General features: G+C 60.3%; 1 pseudogene across 1 annotated transcript in view; it reads left to right on the top strand.

Moving 5' to 3' along the window:
• Positions 1-16,717, top strand: part of LOC309854013 (extracellular serine/threonine protein kinase FAM20C-like) — a 36,187-nt pseudogene extending 19,470 nt beyond the window's left edge. The window contains exons 4-10 of the transcript XR_014316613.1: positions 3,307-3,399; positions 4,105-4,220; positions 9,989-10,169; positions 10,888-10,997; positions 11,146-11,226; positions 15,734-15,793; positions 16,385-16,717. The product of XR_014316613.1 is annotated as an extracellular serine/threonine protein kinase FAM20C-like (transcript). The remainder of the gene's footprint in view (positions 1-3,306; positions 3,400-4,104; positions 4,221-9,988; positions 10,170-10,887; positions 10,998-11,145; positions 11,227-15,733; positions 15,794-16,384) is intronic.
• The last annotated feature ends 1,488 nt before the right edge of the window (positions 16,718-18,205 follow it).

The raw sequence follows: 18,205 nt of genomic DNA, 5'->3' as shown, positions 1-18,205 counted from the left end.
GCGTAGGGAGTAGGCACCAAGGAGATGGGGAGATGAGACGTATGTTGGGGTGAGCCTGGCCAGCACCCTGGGGCTGCCTGCTTCCCCAACCCCCGCCCCCTCGGGGCTGCTTCCTCTGCTTCCCTCCTGCACGGGCCCTTGGCAGGCTGATCTGGCTAGGAGGCCGTGGGACTGAGCATTCAGGAGCCGAGGTCCGGCCACGGAGTGTGCAGTGGGGCTGCCCCCAAAGGCCTGCCTGCCTCTAGGCCAGGAGAGGGGCAGGGGGCGGGGGGATGGACCAGTCCCGTTCCTCCAGCTTGAGCCTGGAGTCTCTTCCCCCACAAGGAAATGAAAAGATTGCTTCCCTCCCCCAGAGGCTTCTTCATGGGAGGCTGGCTGTGCCAGAGAAAAGGCAGTGGACAGGGTCCTAGTTCTCTCTGAGACCCTTCTGACAGCCTGCGCCGGTGAGGGGGCCCGCACGTGTGTGTGCACGTGTGTGCACATGTGCACATTGGTCTGCAGCAGGCCCCACCCACAGTGACCCTCAGCGTCATCACTAAGCCCGCTGCTCCCTGGGTCTCGGTGGCCCACCTACGAGGACAAGGCTTTGGGGGCCCTACCGGTGTGTGCCCGACTGGGCCTGAGGACCCTAGTTACTAGTGTGTGTGTCCCCACGCTGACGGCTGGCAGTGGACCTCTGCCTACAGAGCCCCAAGAGGCAGCTGTTCCCACTCCCCCATTCGGGTATTGAGCTGGGCCTGGGGACACGCCTCTTCTGTGGGGCAGCTGGGGGAGAGGGGATGTGGATGCGCGGTGCCCTGTGGGGCCACACAGGCACAGGTAGGGAGAGGCCTCTGAAAGGACAGAACTATTCCAGAGGGCCTTCCTGGAGGCGGTGGCCACAGGTGGCCTTCTGACTGAGAAGGTGGAGGGAGGGATGTCCAACCTGCAGAGCAGGCAGAGCCACATCAGGCCAGGGACCCCCGGGGTCAAGTGCATGCGCATGGCCCTGGAGAGGTGAAGCAGAGAGACAGGCCAGCAGAGAAGGATCTGGGCCCAGTGTCCTACTCAGGTGATGACAGACACACACAGAGGGACAGAGGCACTAGAGAGGCCTCATCCACTCGAGCTGCCTGCCCAGGACAGCGGCCAGAGCCAGGCTGGCCTCTTTGTGTTCAGTCAGAACGGAGCACACACTCGGGCACCTTTCGAGTCCCTTGTGGCCACATTGGCCACATGTGGACTGGTGAGATGGAGAACATGCCCATCCCCACGGAACGTGCTTGGACAGTGCTGGGCAGGGGCCAGGGACAGAGGCTGCATCAAGAAGCAGGCTCAGCCCCGCAGGACAGTACCCGCAAGGTGGGGAGGTCCACGAGGATCGCTGAGCCCACAAGGTGGGGAGGTCTGTGCTGCCCAGCAAGGCCAGCCGCAGGGCCTGAGTGGGCATCATTCAAGTCCCCATCTTGCGGGCTGCATCCCATGTGAGGCCCTTGGCCCTTGGTTGTCCCCATCCTGTGTTTGCAGAGCAGGGAGGATCCCTGGCATTTGGTAAATCCTTACCAGCTCGAGGCTGAGCTGTATCCATGGCCCAGCCTAGAAAGTGCCTCCTGTGGACACTGCCCCCACAAGTGCAGGCGGGGGCACAGAACACACCTGGATTTTGTGCCAGGAGCGTGTTTGCCCTGACATGATTTTGCACATCCCCGGATTGCTGAGGTCCAGCACTTGTTGTCATCATGGGTCCTTGCTGCTCGGGTGTCTGCTAAGTACCTGTGTTTACAGAATGATAGTCCCCCTTCCAGAGAGTCCTGTCCGGTGGCCAGGGCAGAGGGCTACGTGTTAATCCTGGGGGAGGGGCTGTCTGCAGCTCACTGTGGGGCACAGATGTCAGACTCAAGGGGGTCCTAGAGTTCATTTGTCTCCTGAGGGGGAGACCTGGAGGCAGGGAGGTCGTGGGTCGTGCCAGGGCTGCACACAGAGCCAGCCTGAGGAGACTCGGCTGTGCTCACTGCCCCCCACCCGCAACGTGCTACAGAGGCGTGGGGCAGCGGCTGGGACCGGGCTCTGGGTTTGTGGTGGGCCATCACGGACTGGAGCACAGCGTTGCTCTAGACAGAGCCTTCCTGTCTGCTTGCCAGTCCAGGAGGGTCCAGGATGAGCCTGGACATCTTTGCTGTGGCATCAGGAAAAGTAGTATGAAAGCGTTTGCCTTTGAGCAGGAGCCGGAAATGGGGCCAACCAGCAGTTCTCGAAAGTTCAGTGTGATAATGTGGTTCGAACAAAATGGGTTACTGTAGTCAGTATATAGCTGCAGGCCTTGTCAAGGTCTTTACAGTGCTACTGGGCACTGTTGAGGCCCCAGAAGGTGCTCCAGTATGCATGTTACCCAAACTCCAACCTCTCTGAGGACTCCTTTTGTGCTACAAGTCCCTGGGCAGGTGAGACACACAGTTGGGAATGCTGACTTATCCACTGGGAGACACGAGGGAAAGATGGTTCCAGGAAGGTAGAACAGTCGAGCAAAGGCAGTGGGTGTGGGAGAGCAGGAGACAGCAGGTGGTGCTCCCTCAAGCTCAGGGAAAGGGGAAGGGGCAGGGGCAGAGGGAGCTGACTGCAGTCCTAACCAGCCAGGGCCCTGATGGAACTTTGGAAAATGGATCACCTCCTGTAGGGCTCAGAAATGGCCCCAAGAGAGCCTCCCTCGCACCCTCGCAGGGGGGGCTGTCTGGGCAGGTGGACTGCTGGATGGCTGAGAGTGGGCTGAGGGAGCCTCTGTGCAGCCTGAACCTGGCCCCCAGCTCACGCCCCAGGAAAGTCCCCTCATTCTGTGTGAGGTGGTTCCTGGCTGCCCCAGCTCCCTGGGTTCGGGAGCCAGGGGCTGCCTTCAGCCTCTGCCTTCCTGGAGAGCCTGCATCTGGCTGGCGGTGGAGACCTGGTGGGTGGGGGGCTGCACAGTGTTCAGTAGCCTGCTCCTTCCTAAGGGAAAGCCTGGCCGGAAGAGTTGGCCCATCCCCATCCCGGGGTCCAGATACTTCCTCGCTGGCTGATTTCAAGCTGGTGTGGGGGACACGCATCCCCTCCCTCTATGCTGTTGGCACCTGCAGAGGCGACAGGTGTCAGCGGCCCCAAGAGCACTCAGTAGGGTGTCGTAAACACAATCTGTGTGTTTATACATATTGGTCTTCAAGGATGACTTGGATAGCGGGCTCACAGCACTCTTGGAAGCATGACAGCCTGTTTTCGCTGGCGGCACAAGCCACCAGAACCTGCCTGCTGGAGGGTTTTGACAGTGATCAACCTTTTGTTTCGTCCGGTTTTCTCTAGGCAAACGAGGGAGCAGGAGACGCCCCCTGACTTCTTTTATTTCTCGGACTATGAGAGGCACAACGTGGAGATCGCTGCCTTCCACCTGGACAGGTGAGTCCTCCCACCTGCGTCCTGGGTCTGAGTACCGTACGTGGGGGGGGGGTCCCCCCAACACCCAGCCGGGAGGGTCCTGTCATTACCCCGTTGTGCAGAGTAGAAACTGAGGCAGGCCGTGCTGGTAACCATTGCCCTGTAGCGCAGAGGTGGGTCTGTCCTGTGATGGCCTAACCCAGAGAGTCATGCTGCGTACCCCACACCAGGGACAGTGCCGGGCGGGAGAGGACCCAGAGCAGCCAGTGACCTGGGCGGGCATGGCCCACCAGGGAGGGGGGGAGGAGTACAAGTGCTGGGTGTTTTAAGGCAGGGTGTTTCAGGATGTCAGCCCTGGGGCCATGTGAGACCGAGGGACACGAGTCTAGCACCCGCATCCCCCACCCCCCATCACCCGTCTCCTAAAATAGCCCTACCAAGCCACATGTGAATGCCCTTTCGGGGTCCACACCGCCTCTCACTGCTGGGGAGCTGGGCAGGGGGTGTTGGTTGGCCGTGTCGTGAGCCTCTCAGCAGCCCCCCTGCCTGCCCAGAGCTGTGCACCCTCCAGGGGCAGTCATGGGCCTGGCTCCAGGGTCAGTTCCTGGAGTCCAGGGGATGAGGGACCCCACCTTGGAACGCAGAGAAAGGGGTTTTCATTCCTCACCAGCCCAGAGCTGGCCGGGGCACGGAGGTGAGACCCTCTCCCCGTCCCTTTCCTGCCAGGATCCTGGACTTCCGCCGGGTCCCGCCCGTGGCCGGCAGGATGGTCAACATGACGAAGGAGATCCGGGATGTGACGAGGGACAAGAAGCTGTGGAGGACCTTCTTCATCTCCCCAGGTAAGCTGCCCCTCGCCAGGCTTCCCACACACGTCACCACGAGCCTGCTTCCCTTTCCAAGATGGAGGAGAGAAACTGGGAAGAACTCTTGTGTGACCAAGCCCTCATCCTGACCCTGAGCGTGGTGCATCCCCTGGGGGCTGGGCCACGCCACAGGACCCCGGGCTGCGTCGCCACTCCATGTCAGCCATTTCTGCAGGTTCTAGTGCACGCTTTCTGGGGATGTTGCTCAGTGTTCAGAAGTTAAGATAAAACATGACCATGTCCCCACACTCACCCCCGGGTTACCTGTCACCAGCGTCCTTCCACATGAGACGGCTGCTCTCCAGCTCTGTCTTGGACTAGTTCAGAGGCTCACTGAGGGACTGGTGTAGGGCCGGCAGAAAGGGCCGGCCTGTAGCTGCCAAGAGCACGTCGTGCCTGTGGCCACTCGGGCTGGAGAGCATCCCTGTAGCCAGAAACGAGCCCATTCCGTGTGGGTCGCCCCCATACCCCGCGGATGGGGCCTGCCCGGAGGTCCCACACACAGGGCGCCCTGGGCACTGTGTCATCCCATGGCGGGCAGGCTCTGGGCCGTGCTACCACAGCAAAGGGACATACGCATTAGTGAGCGCCAGCTGCATACCAGGCTCTACCACGTACCTGCTAGAGGGTTCCCCATTCGATTCCTAGGCAGGAGTGCGGGGGCACACTGTCTCCTCATCCCCCCTTGTGCGTGATTCTGTGGAGGCATGGCTGACACGCCGTCACTAGTAGCCAAGGGCAGAGTTCTGTGAATTTCCATGAGCAGAGAAGCCCCGGTCCCGTCCTGCCCCATCTCTCCAACGATGCGGTCTGTTTCCGGTTTCTGAGAGCTACTGAGCCTTTCCTACCATTGTGCACAAGTGGGGGTGGCACACGGGTGTAACTTTGTCTCCCGGTGCTCAACGGCACCATGTCAAGAGTCCCCCGGGTCGTTGCTTGGTGTCCCGCGTGCTCGTCGGAGCCCTGTTGTTGTGTATGGACGCACCGCGATGGCTTATCCCGTCGTCTGCTGATGGGCCCTGGATACACGGGACTCAGTGACTTGCCCAAATGAAGGGGAGGAGCTGGAGTCTGAGTATCAAGCAAGACAGACAAACCAAGAAACTTCTCTATCTTGCTTTCTTGGTGCAGAGGGAGCTCCCTTCGGGCACCTGCCTCTGGGTCCAGAGGTGCTCGCCCGGGCGCGTGGCCGCCTTGCTGGGGGCTCGCAGGGAAGGGGCTGTGCACCTGGCAGCGTCCAGAACCCCACGACTGATGTCCCACAGGGGTGGCTGAAGGCTCGTGGATTCCTTCTTAGACACAAACCACGGAGCTGGTTCTCAGTCTGAGCGGGTGACGGCACGGGCCTGTCCCACTCCGGCGGTGTGCCGTTCCGTGTGCTGCAGCTGTCATGTTCCAGGTGCCACATGACTATCGCAGGGATGTGTGGTTTTCTTTAAAGCAGCAGAGTGGCAGGAGCGAGCTTTGACCTCGTTCTAGAAAACAAAGTCTGTTCAGACTCACTGGTAGCCTTGGTGCTTTGCCTGCCCTTCTAGAACCCTCCATTGCCACACTGCTCACAGAGCTTTGCTCGAGAACCAGGTGCATGTTGGAGACATTAATCGGCGGCGGACATCCCCTCCACCTCCAGGGGCCTGAGTGGTTCTGTCTGGGGTCAGTCAGGAAAGGGAAACGTGCCAGCAGCTGACAGGGGAGCTTGGCGCTGACTGGGAGCTAGATGGGCGCGTGCGAGGTAGAGATGGCTTGACCCTCAGGCCTCACGGGTGGAGGGTTCTGGTGCAGAGTCACCTGATTGCTGGGTCCTTGGCCCGTCTTCCCCTGAGGTCTCAGGTGTTGGAGGAGCTGGCCTTGGGGTGTGGGGAAGGCAGATTTTCCCAGCCAACCACCTCGATTATCGTCACTGAGATGAAAAAGGGCTCACATTCCTTCCTCCTGCTCGCCCGCTTCTGCCCAAGTGCAGGGCTGAGCCAATGACCGCCCCCCTGCACCAGCCTCTGACTCGCTTGCTAGACTGGTGTCGACCCAGTCACCATATTCAGCATTCAACCCACGAGCATGTGCTGCTGGGGCCCTCGGTCAGGTGGGGACACTGAGGCACGAGGAGGGGAAGTCCCATACCAAGGTCATACCCCTGGGAAGCTCTTGGGGCCCTGCCCTGGCCGTTCCTTTAAAATCTTTTTTTTGTTTGTTTTTAAGATTTTCTTTATTTGACAGACAGAGATCACAAGTAGGCAGAGAGACAGGCAGAGAGGGAGAGGGAAGCAGGCTCCCCGCCGAGCAGAGAGCCTGACGCGGGGCTCCATTCCAGGACCCTGGGATCATGACCTGAGCCAAAGGCAGAGGCTTTAACCCACTGAGCCACCCAGGCGCCCCCTGGCCATTCCTTTAGAACAAGGCTTGGCTCTCTGGTGAGGACGCTATGCCCTCACAAAGCGCCTTTCTGTCCGAGCATTAACCTGTCTCACAGCAGCTTCTGCCCTTAGATGGCAGAGCCCAGGGCTCCAGCCCAGGGGATCAGATAAAGGTTACCCTCCTGAACAAGGAGCCGCCGCCTGGCCTGAGGCATATGGTGCGTCAGTGGGACGTGGACGAACGTGTTGACACAGGCGAGCTCATAGACGGGTCCGTCCCACATTGTCCTGCTGCACTGGTTCTGGGATCACGAGGTCCCAGGGAGGCAGAGAGGCCGTTGATGCAGGCAGGGGCTCACTGTGCGCAGGCAGCACCGTGGGAGCCCCTGAGCTGCCTTCCCGTGTCCCCCAGTTGGCTGCTCACCAGCCACAGAGACCGTGCGTGGTCCAGAAAGGAGACCCCTTGTCTGGGAAGCTGGCCGTTTGCACCGCTGGGAAGGGGCCTGAGCGTGGTGGCCGCCATTCTGACCACCGTGTCCCTACACACTTCAGGCTCTTGAGAGCTCCCCCACCCACTGCAATCACAGAGTCACTGACCATGAGGACGTGAACCTCACCACTGTGTGCACACAAGTGCCATAGCGTCCTGGACCAGTACGGGACACCTGGCCAGGCGTCTGGCAACAAATCAGCAAACTAGGCAGCGGGAGATGCACGCTAACCCTAAATGACCCATGTTCCCTGTGATCTGAGTCCCGTACCGTAATGTTCACCCTCTTTTTGCGGCAACTAAACGACCAAGGCATTTTATTCTTGTTTTTTAAGTAACGTGTCCATACCGCGTGGTTAAATGGAGTAACATTTGTTCTGCTTTATTTATTTTTTTAGAAGATTTTTATTTATTTATTTTACAGGCAGAGATTACAAGTAGGCAGAGAGGCAGGCGGAAAGAGAGGGAGGAGGCAGGCTCCCCGCTGAGCAGAGGGCCCGATGCGGGGCTCCATCCCAGGACCCTGAAATCATGACCTGAGCCAAAGGCAGAGGCTTTAACCCACTGAGCCACCCAGGCGCCCCTCTGCTTTATTTTTTTTTATGAAGTTCATCATTTTGGAGGGTGCAGTTCTGCAGCTTCTAGTGCATTCGCGACGTGCCACGTCAGCACCTGTTCCAGAACGTTCTGTTCACCCCTGTTTGCCATCACCCCCCTGGGCCCCCCACCCCTGAACCCCCAGGGTTTCTGTGTGCCGTTGCCTATCTGGACGTTTCACACACACAATGCGACAGTGTGTGGCGTCTGTCACCGAGTGTCACATTCACATGGATTGTCCCCGGTGGAGGCTTCCTCCTGGGTAAACAGTATACCCTGTTCTATGGAGGGACAGCCCCGGGGGGACAGCGGGGGGCCCCGCAGCTCTGTTCCCACGGGCCCTTGGTGCCGGGTGCTGCATGCACGCATGCTCGCTTCCCTCGAGGGTAGCATTGCTCTGTCATGGGTCCTTCCACACTAGCTTTCAGACAGGCCACCAGCCTGGCTTCCACAGCAGCCACACCGTGTCCAGCCCAGTGGTACTGAAGCAGCTCCCGTGTCCCCATGCCCTCAGCAATACCCTTTAGTGTCTGTTCTCCCGACTGAAACTGGCTGGGGGTGTAGGAAACGGGGTCTCACCGTGGTCCCCGCGGCACTCCCCTAATGACCAAGGTGGGGTCATGTCCGTGTTGGCTGTTTCTGTAGTTTCTTTAGGGGAAAATCTGCAGAACTCCTTGGCCCATTTACGAGTGGGTCTATTTATCTTAGTGGGTCGTAGGAGTTCTTCATGTGGGCTGCGTGCTAGACCCTTGTCAGAGCTGAGACTGGCAAGCGTTCTCTCCCGCCAAGAGCGTTATACTTTTTTCATGGGGAGAATGCCTCTTTTAAGCCACTGAGCATGGACTCTAGAATTTCGGTAGGTGTCAGTCTGAGATCCTAGTGCCAGCTCCCCCAGTTGTGTGGCCTTGGGCAGGTCAGCGCCCCTCTGTGGGCCTTAGCGTTCGTACCACAGGCAGCACTGATTTGTGAGATCCAGTGGGAGAAAGTCAGGGAGCCTGGCTGGTCAGGTGGACAGTGTGGACTGGGCCTGGCCCATTGGGTGGATGGTGTGGACAGGGGCTTATCGGACAGACAGTGCAGACAGGGGCCCAGCCCATTGGGTGGACAGTGTGGACAGGGGCCCGTCAGACAGATGACGTGGTCGGGGCCTGGCCTATCAGATGGATGGTGTGGACAAGGGCCCATCAGGTAGATCGTGTGAATGGAGGCCCAGCCCTTTGGATGGATGGTGTAGACAGGAGCTCACCCCATTAGGCAGATGGTGTGGATGGGGGCCCAGGCCATTGGGCAGACGGTGTGGATGAGGGTCCAACTCAGCGTGGATGGTGTGGATAGAGGCCCGTGGACAGACAGTGTAGACCGGGAACCATCAGATGGACGGTGTGGATGGGGGCCCATTGCACAGATGGTGTGAATGGGGGCCTGTGGGGCAAACGCTGTGGATGGGGGCCCAGCCTGTCCAGGCAGACAGTGGACAGGCCCAGTCTGTCAGGCAGACAGTGTGGACGGGGGCCCGTGGGACCGATGGTGTTGAGGGGGGTCTAGCCCGGATGGGTGGTGTGGAGGGAGGCCTGTGGGGCAGATGGTTGAATGTGGCCCATGGGACAGACGGTGTGGACTGTGGGACAGACGGTATGGAGGGAGGAGGTCTAGCCTAGGATGGATAGTATGGATGGGATGGGAGTTCGGCCCCGAATGGACTGTGTAGACAGGGGCCTGTGGACAAATGGTATGGAGGGGGACCATGGGACGGACAGTGTGGACAGGTGTATGGCCCAGGATGGATGGTGCGGACGGGGACCTATAGGACCAACGGTGTGGACAGGGGCCCAGCCCAGGATGGATGGGGGGGCCCGTGGGACGGATGGTGTGGACATGGCCCGTAGGATGGACAGTGTGGACGGGGGCCTGTGGGACCGATGCCTGTGGGACAGATGGTGTGGACGGGGGCCCATGGGACAGATGGCATGAATGTGGCCAGTGGGGCAAACAGGGGCCTATGGGACAGATGGTGTGGATGGCGGTCTAGCCCAGGATGGACGGTGTAGATGGGGACCTCTGGGACAGACAGTGTGGACTGGGGCCCAGCCTGTCAGATGGATGGTGTGGATGGGGACCCATTGGGCAGACGGTGTAGACAGGGGCCTGGCCTGTTGGACGGATACTGTGGATGGGGGCCCGTGGGGCAGATGATGTAGACAGGGGGTTGTAGGACAGACAGCGTAGACGTGCCTCATGGGACAGACTGTAGACAGGGCTGGCAATAGGGCATTGCCCCCCTCACCTGTGTGCCTGTGTGTCCCCAGCCAACAACATCTGCTTCTACGGGGAGTGCTCCTACTACTGCTCCACAGAACACGCCCTGTGCGGGAAGCCGGACCAGATTGAGGGCTCACTGGCGGCCTTCCTGCCTGACCTGTCCCTGGCCAAGAGGAAGATGTGGCGGAACCCCTGGAGGCAATCGTACCACAAGCGGAAGAAAGCAGAGTGAGTGTCAGGCAGGCCCTGCCATGCGGGGCCGCATCCTTCTGCTGGCATCGCGGGGGTCTCAGAGGCTTCTGCCCACTGTGCTCAGACGGGCCTCGGGCCTGCTACCAGCCTCGGGCTGGAGGGAGTATCAGGAAAGGGGGGCACACGCAACTCTGCCTGCCCCCAGTGGGCAACACCGCCCCTCATGCATAGAAGGCAGGAAGGGCGGCCTCATTCTGGGAACCAGACGCATCCCCCACGTGGTGCCGCCGGCCCAGTGCAGGCTGGAAACACAGCCTCTCAGGACTGGAACTCTGCATTCGCTCCGTGCCTTTCTTGTCCCTGAAGACATGGCTGTGAAGGGGTCTCTGGGGTGCGGTGTCCAGGTCCTAACCCTCCAGAACCCTGGCATCTGGAGCGAACAGCAGCCTCCAGACATGGCTTGATCACCTCCCAACCCCCTGCTCCTGTTAATGCAGCCTCAGCTGGCAGCTCTGCTCTGTGGTGATCTTAATGCAGCCTCAGCTGGCAGCTCTGCTCATGTTAATGCAGCCTCTGATGGCAGCTCTGCAGAGCTGCCAGCAGAGGCTGCATTAACAGGAGCAGGGGGTTGGGAGGTGATCACCTCTCTCCACCCCAAGTCCTCACTGCAATAATCCCGCTGTGCTGAGCTGGTCTGGGCCTCCCTCTCCACCCAGAGGAGGAAACTGACCTTCTCACATGGGCTCCCCCACAGGTGGGAAGTGGACCCCGACTACTGTGAGGAGGTGAAGCAGACGCCCCTCTATGACAGCAGCCACCGTGTTCTGGACATCATGGACATGACCATTTTTGACTTCCTCATGGGTAAGTCAGCAGCCCAGGCTTCCACCAGGAGCGCCCACCCTGTGTGTGACCCAGCAGGGGTCAAGCTCCTGCTTTGCTCTGTCCCTTGGGCTCTAGGCTCAGAGGTAGAGAGTCGGCTCCTGAGTTTTCAGCTTGCTTCTCTCCACAGGAAACATGGACCGCCATCACTATGAGACTTTTGAGAAGTTTGGGAACGAGACGTTTATTATCCATTTGGACAATGAAGAGGGTGAGCCGCGTTCTTACTCCTCCAGACCCAGGAGGACCAGGCTCTGAGTGGGGGATGGTGGCCGTCCCCCACAGATGCTGTGTGTGTGATGCAGGGTGCTGGCCCTGGGTCTCCAGCTCCTGACGGCAGGAAGCATTGGTAGTGTTACTCCTCCTGGTCCTCAGGGTCACCCCTGTGTGCTGAGTCCTGCGATGTTCTCATGTTGCCCAGGAGAAACTGAGGCCCAGAGAGGCTGCTTGCCCAGAAAGGCCGTGAGGAGCACTTTGCCCATCACATAGTCACATGGGATTGGCTAACTGGGACATGTGGCCCTCCCTACCCCACAAAGAGGGCCTGTGGCCACTGCATGCTGGGCCCTGGGCTGTCCTGGGCCACCGAGGAGAGCCGTCTGCTGGGTGGATGTGGGTACAGGGACCTGCCTTTCCCAAATGATTACTAGTGCTGGTGCTAGGACAAGTTGGCACCTGGCACCTGGAGTTGGGTGTGGGGGCTGCGGACACCCAACTGCCAAGGACAGTACCATGGCCAGACTCTGGGGGCACCTTCTCTGCTTAGCCTGTCTCAGACCCCAGTACAGCAGCCAGAACACTAGGGTACTTTCAGGGACATGCCTCATCCCAGGGCCTGTGTCTGGTGCTGGGCACAGCAAAGACAAGACCACAGAGCCCAGGTGCTAGGGACACAGTGCCGGAGTGCTGGTGACAGCCGGGGGTGCTGGGGATCTAGTGTTGGTGTGCTAGGGAGAGCCAGCCGGAGTGCTGGAGACACTCAGCCGGGGATGCTGGGGCACAGTGCCGGGGTGATGGGGATAGTCAGCCAGGGGTACTGGGAACTCAGTGCTGGGATGCTGGGGACATTCAGCCAGGGGTACTGGGGCACAGTTCTGGGGTGCTGGGGACACTCAGCTGGGGATGCTGGAACACAGTGCTGGGGTGATGAGGAGAGTCAGCCAGGGGCACTGTGGACATGGTGCTGGGATGTTGGGGACACTAAGCCAGAGGTTCTTGGGACAATCAGCCAGAGGTGTTGGGGATACAGTGCTGGGGTGCTAGGGACACTCAGCCAGGGATCCTGGGGCACAGTGCCGGGGTGATGGGCACAGTCAACCAGGGGTACTGGGGACACAGTGCTAGGGACAGTCAGTTGTGGGAGCTGGGAACACATTGCTGGTGATAGCTGGAGGTGCTGGGGACAGTCAGCAGGGGGCACTAGGGATATAGTTCTTGGGTACTAGGGACACTCAGTAGGGGTGCTAGGGGCAGTCATCCAGGGGTGCTGGGGCCACTCAGCCAGGGGTCTGGGGACAGTCAATCCAAAGTGCTGGGGCACAGTGCCAGGGGCACTGGGGACACAGTGATGGGGACACTCCACTGGGCATACTGGGGGCACTCACCCAGGGGTGCTGGGGACAGTCAGCTATGGGAGCTGGGAACACCGTACTGGTGCCAGTCAGCCAGGGGCTGCTGGGGCACAGTGCCAGGTGGACACTCAGCCGGTGGTGCTGGGGACAGTGTTGGGTTGTTGGGGACACTCAGCCAGGTGTGCTAGGGAGAATCAGTTGGGGGTGCTAGGGACACAGTGCCAGAATGCTGGGGCAAGTGCCAGAAGTACTGGGGATAGTCAGCCGGGGACCCTAGGACACAGTGCTGGGTGCTGAGGTCAGCCAGTGGCACTGGGGACACAGTGCTGGGATTCTGGGGACTCAGCTGGGGTGCTGGAGACACAGGGCTGGGTGCTGGGGACAGACAGCCAGGGGCACTGAGGACATATTGCTAGGGTGCTGGGGACACTCAGCCAGGGGTGCTGGAGAGACTGTGTCAGGGTGATGGGGACAGTCATCTGTGGGATCTGGGAACACAGTGCTGGGGACACTCAGCCAGACGTGCTGGGTTACAGTGCCAGGGTGCTGGGGCACAGTGCCGGTTGTACTGGGGATACTCAGCTGGGGGTGCTGGGCATAGTATTGGGGGTGTTGGGACACTTAGCCACAGTGCTGGCTAAGTTCCTGCGAGGAGCACTCAGCCAGGTGCTAGGTTATAGTGCCAGGTTATAGTTGGGGTCACTCAGCTGGGGGCACTAGGGACACAGTGCTGGGTGTGTTGGGACCCTAACCCAGGGGTGCTCGGCACAGTCAGGTGTCCTAGGGACACCCAGCTGGGGTGCTGGGGTCATAGTGCTAGGGACACTCCACTGGGGGGTGTGGGGACACTCAGCTGGGGTGCTAGGTTACAGTGCCGGGGGTGCTGGGACACTTAGTCCCACACCGGGGACACAATGCTGTGATGTTGGGGACACTCAGCCGGGGGTGTTGGTGACAGCTGGCTGTGCTGGGGACACAGTGCTGGGGTGCTAGGGACAGTGAGCTGAGGGTGATGGGCACAAGGCTGGGTGCTGGGGACACTCAGCCAGGGGATATGGGGCACAATGCCAGGATGGTGGGGGAAAAGTGCCAGCATGCTGGGGACACTCAGGAATGCTGGGGCACAGTGCTGAGGTGCTGGAGTCAGCCAGGGGTGCTGGGGACACAGTGCTAGGGACACTCCACAAGGGAGCGCGTGGGACAATCAGCCATGGGCATTGGGGACGCAACGCCAGGGTGCTGGGGAGTCAGCTGGGGGTGTGGGGGACACTCAGCCGGGAAAGCTGGGGCACGGTGCCAGGGCTGCTGGGGAGAGTCAGCTGTGGGCGCTGGGAACACAGTGCTGGTGACGGTCAGCTGAGGGCACTGGGGACCTAGTACTTGGTACTGGGGACAGTCAGCTGGAGGCACTGGCGTCAAAGTGCTGGTGGGCTGGGAACAGTCAGCCCAGGATGCTGGGCATATAGTTCTGGGGTACTGGGGACACTCAGCCAGGGGTGCTAGGAACAGTCAGTTGTGGGTACTGGGGCCATCAGCCAGGGGCACTGAGGACACGGTGCTGGGGTGATACAGGCAGTCAGCCAGGGGTGCAGGGGACACAGGACACAGTGCTAGGGTGGTGGAGATAGCCGGGGCGCTGGGGATACAGTGCTGGGATCCTGGGAATACTCAGCTGGGGGCGCTGGGGAGTCAGCCAGGGGTGCTGGGGATCTAGTGCTGGGTTCTGGGGACAGTCAGCTGGGGACACTGGGGTCAAAGTGCTGGGGACAGTCAGCCAAGGGTGCTGGGCATATAGTTCTGGGGTACTGGGGACACTTAGCCGGGGTGCTAGAGACAGTCAGCTGGGGGTGCTGGGGCCACTCAGCCTGGGGCACTGGGGACAGTCGGGCAGGGGCACTGAGGACACGTGCTGGGGTGATGCAGTCAGTTGTGGGTGAGGACACTCAGCTGTGGGTGCTGGGGTCATGGGCGGGGTGGTAGAGACAGCTGGGGGTGCTGGGGATGCAGTGCTGGGATCCTGGGGACACTCAGCCAGGGTCACTGGGGAAAGTCAGCCAGGGAAGCTGGGGATACTCAGCCAGGGATAGTAGGGACAGTCAGCCAGGGGTGCGGGACACAGTGCCGGAGTGGTGGAGACAGTCGGGGGCACTGGGGAGAGTCAGCCAGAGGTGCTGGGGTCGGCCAGCTGGGGGCGCTGGGGACACAGTGCTGGGATGTTGGGGGCACTAGGCCGGGGGTGCTGGGGACACTCAGCCGGGGGTGCTAGGGACACAGTGCTGGGGATACTCCGCCGGATGGTGATGGGGCACTCAGCCAGGAGTGCTGGGGCACAGTGTCGGGAGTGCTGGGGCACAGTGTCGGGGGTGCTGGGGCACAGTGCCAGGGGTACTGGGACACTAAGTTGGGGTGCTGGGGTATACAGTGCAGGGGGTGTTTGAGACAGCTGTGGGAGCTGGGAACACAGTGCTGGTGACAGCCAACGGGTGCTGGGGACACTCAGCCAGGGGTGCTAGTTACAGTGCCGGGGTGGGGGACAGGCAACCGAGGGTGCTGGGACACTCAGCCAGGGTGATGGGGAAAGTCAGCTGGGGGTGCTAGGGACACAGTGCTGGGGTGCTGGTGATAGGCAAGGGTGTTGGGGACACTCAGCAGGGATGCTAGGGATAGTCAGCAGGGGGTGCTGGTGATAGGCAACTGTGATGGGGACACTCAGCCGATGTTGCTGGGGACACAGTGCTGGGGTGGTGCAGACAGCCAGAGGTGCTGGGGACACAGTGCTGGGTACACTCAACTGAGAGCACTGGGGACACTCACCCAGTGTGCTGGGACACTCACCTGGGGGTGCTAGGGACACAGTGCTGAGGACAGTCCACTGGGGGTGCTGGGGACACTCAGCCAGTGGGCTGGGGCACAGTCCTGGGTAATGGGGACAGTTAGCTGGGGCGTTGTGGACACAAAGCCAGGACTTGGGGGACAGCAGTGTCTTGGGGACACACTGCCCCATCTCCATGGCTGTGGCTCTCCAGTAGGGCACACAGGGCGCTGCCCACTGCAGGGCTGGGGTCCCCCATGGAGTGCCCTGTTGCAGGCTCTGTACACAGGTGTCCTGTGTGTCGTGTCCCCAACAATTCTGTGCTTCCTCGGCAGGTTTGGGAAGTATTCCCATGATGAGCTGTCCATTCTGGTGCCTTTACAGCAGTGCTGCAGGTATGGCGCCCCACTCTGCGTCCCCCCGCCCCCTGGGGAGCCCTCAGTCCAGCCACAGATTGGGCAGAGGCCCCCAGCCTCACTCCCACAGCCTGGCAGCATGCAGCCCAGCACCCGGAGCCCGAGTTGTGGCATCCCCAGCCCCTCCCGGCGCATGTCTCAGGCCAGCCGTGATGGCCCCCATCACAGATGAAGACACTAGGGCTCAGACTGGCGTCCTGCCCCCCCAGCACTCTGTGCCCCTCGCTGCCACCCTCTTTGGGGCTCCCCCCTCATACCTCTTCCTTTACGGGTGGGGAACCAAGCCATGGGGCAGAACCAGGAGCTCCCTGCCCGGGGAAGGTGTGTGGGGCTGAGCTGGGCTCAGTCTCCTGGATGCATGGGCCATCCTCCCCGCCCTGCGTCTGCCTGGAGTGTCGGGTCCCTGTGGGCACTGCCAGGCCTCCCGTGGCCACCTGCTCTGCCAGGCAGGACCCTTACTGCAGCGCCTCCGGGAGGCAGGGACCCGCCTGGGACTGCCCCTGGCTTGGTGCCGGTGTCCCCTCTGCCCAGGCCCCAGAGGCTGGGGCCTGACCTGTCTCTCCCCGGCAGGGTCCGGAAGTCCACCTACCTTCGGCTGCAGCTCCTGGCCAAGGAGGAGTACCGGCTGAGCCTGCTGATGGCAGAGTCCCTGCGCAAGGACCGCGTGGCCCCCGTCCTGTACCGGCCGCACCTGGAGGCGCTGGACCGGCAGCTGCGCATCGTGCTGCGGGCCTTTGGGGACTGCGTGGAGAAGGACGGGCCACACAGCGTGTTGGAAGACGACCTGGATGCCGAGCACAGAGTGCCCCCCGGCAGGTAGTGACCGAGAGCCGCCGGCCTGCCGTGGAGGAGGGACACATGTGCCCACGCTGTGATTCAGAGACTGCGGGAACAGATGGACCGCTCCGTGGGTCAGGGACATGGGCCAGTCCCAGAGGGCAGCATCACATCTACACAGCCCAGGTGTGCCCACTGGAGCCAGGAGAAGTCCGGCCCTGTAGGCCGCAGGGCCTGAATCTTGCTGGGAGGCCTGCCTGGGGGCTCCCCGAGATTGTTGCCTGCAGGGGCTCAGTGTGGGCACGGGGCACCGCGACAGGCCAGCCCCAGGGGTTCCAAGGGGAGGACACTGATGAGCACTGACATAAACCCCAGAGAGTCCCAGGGAGCAGAGAGTCCTGGGTATCAGAGCCCTGGCCACCTCCAGGGCTCCCAGCCCCTCTGGTGCCCCAGGACCACTGGTTTCTGTGCACCTGGCTCCACGCAAAGTTGCCACCACAAATTATTCCTGGTCTCTAAGGCAAAACAGCAAGGTTCATCTTTTTTTCCTCATTTCACAGGTGGGGACATGGAGGCTCAGGGAGGGGCTGACATATAGCACAAAAGTCAGTTTAGGTTTCCAGAATGGCCAAGCCGTTGCCTGCCAGGCGGAGGGGGTATGGCCCACAGCAGAACCAGGCTACCAAGGAAGTAAATGGGGGGATGATAAAGTGAACCCCAAAGGCAGCCCCCATCAGTAACCCACCTGGCACTCACTTCCCACCCAGCACTCCCCTGGTAACACCACTGGCTCAGGCATCCCTGCCCTTTCCTGCCTGTGGCTGTACCTGCGTACCTATGGCCTCACCGCCCCCCCCAGCCTCCTGCTGGGCCCCTGTCCCTGCTGCACGGGGAACAGGTAAGTACCTGGAGGAGGACCTGACGAGGTCCCACGATCAGAAGCAGCCAGTTCTGCTGCCGGGAGAGCATACCCCCCAGCCTCCTCCCAGGCCGCCCCAAGAGAACAGAGGGACTCTGAAGCCAGGACTGCTGTCCTTACCCCCCAGGTCCCCGGTCCATGTGCCACGGGTTTTTTAAAGTTAAAAAAATTTCAACATAGCATATTTGTACTGCTACCTCTACAGAATACCGGTAGCTCACATATTCTGAGGCTGGATCACGTTTGAAGTCTTGCAATATATAAATCTTTTTTATGGGGTATAAACCCTCCACACAGCAGTCCAAAGAAAAGTGATTTCAAACAACCATTAGCTACTGATTCTTAAACACCAGAGAACAAACACAGGAAAGAAATTCAGCACTGAAATCTTCTACATCAAGCTGCAAAAAACAATCTCTAGAGGTGGATTTAAATTTTTAACCAAAAACCCTGGAACAATCTCTTCAATCAGAAAGGTATGGCACAGATGCAGCCATGCCTTCGAGATTGTAGGACACACACAAAGGCATACACTTTATTATTAATTTCAAGTTTACCAAGTCAGTTCAAATCACCAACCTAGGTTCTTAGCACCTTGACACCTTCAACTCCCATCTGATAGGATATCTGGTTAGTGGAAATCTTTTGGGAGCCCGATTTGTCTCTTAACTCCACATAGAGCATGCAAAGCTATC

This window comes from Mustela nivalis (assembly GCF_964662115.1).
Source record: "Mustela nivalis genome assembly, chromosome: 19".
Lineage (NCBI taxonomy): Eukaryota > Metazoa > Chordata > Mammalia > Carnivora > Mustelidae > Mustela > Mustela nivalis.
Note: the sequence above shows the minus strand (reverse complement) of the source record. Positions and strands in the feature narration are given on the sequence as shown.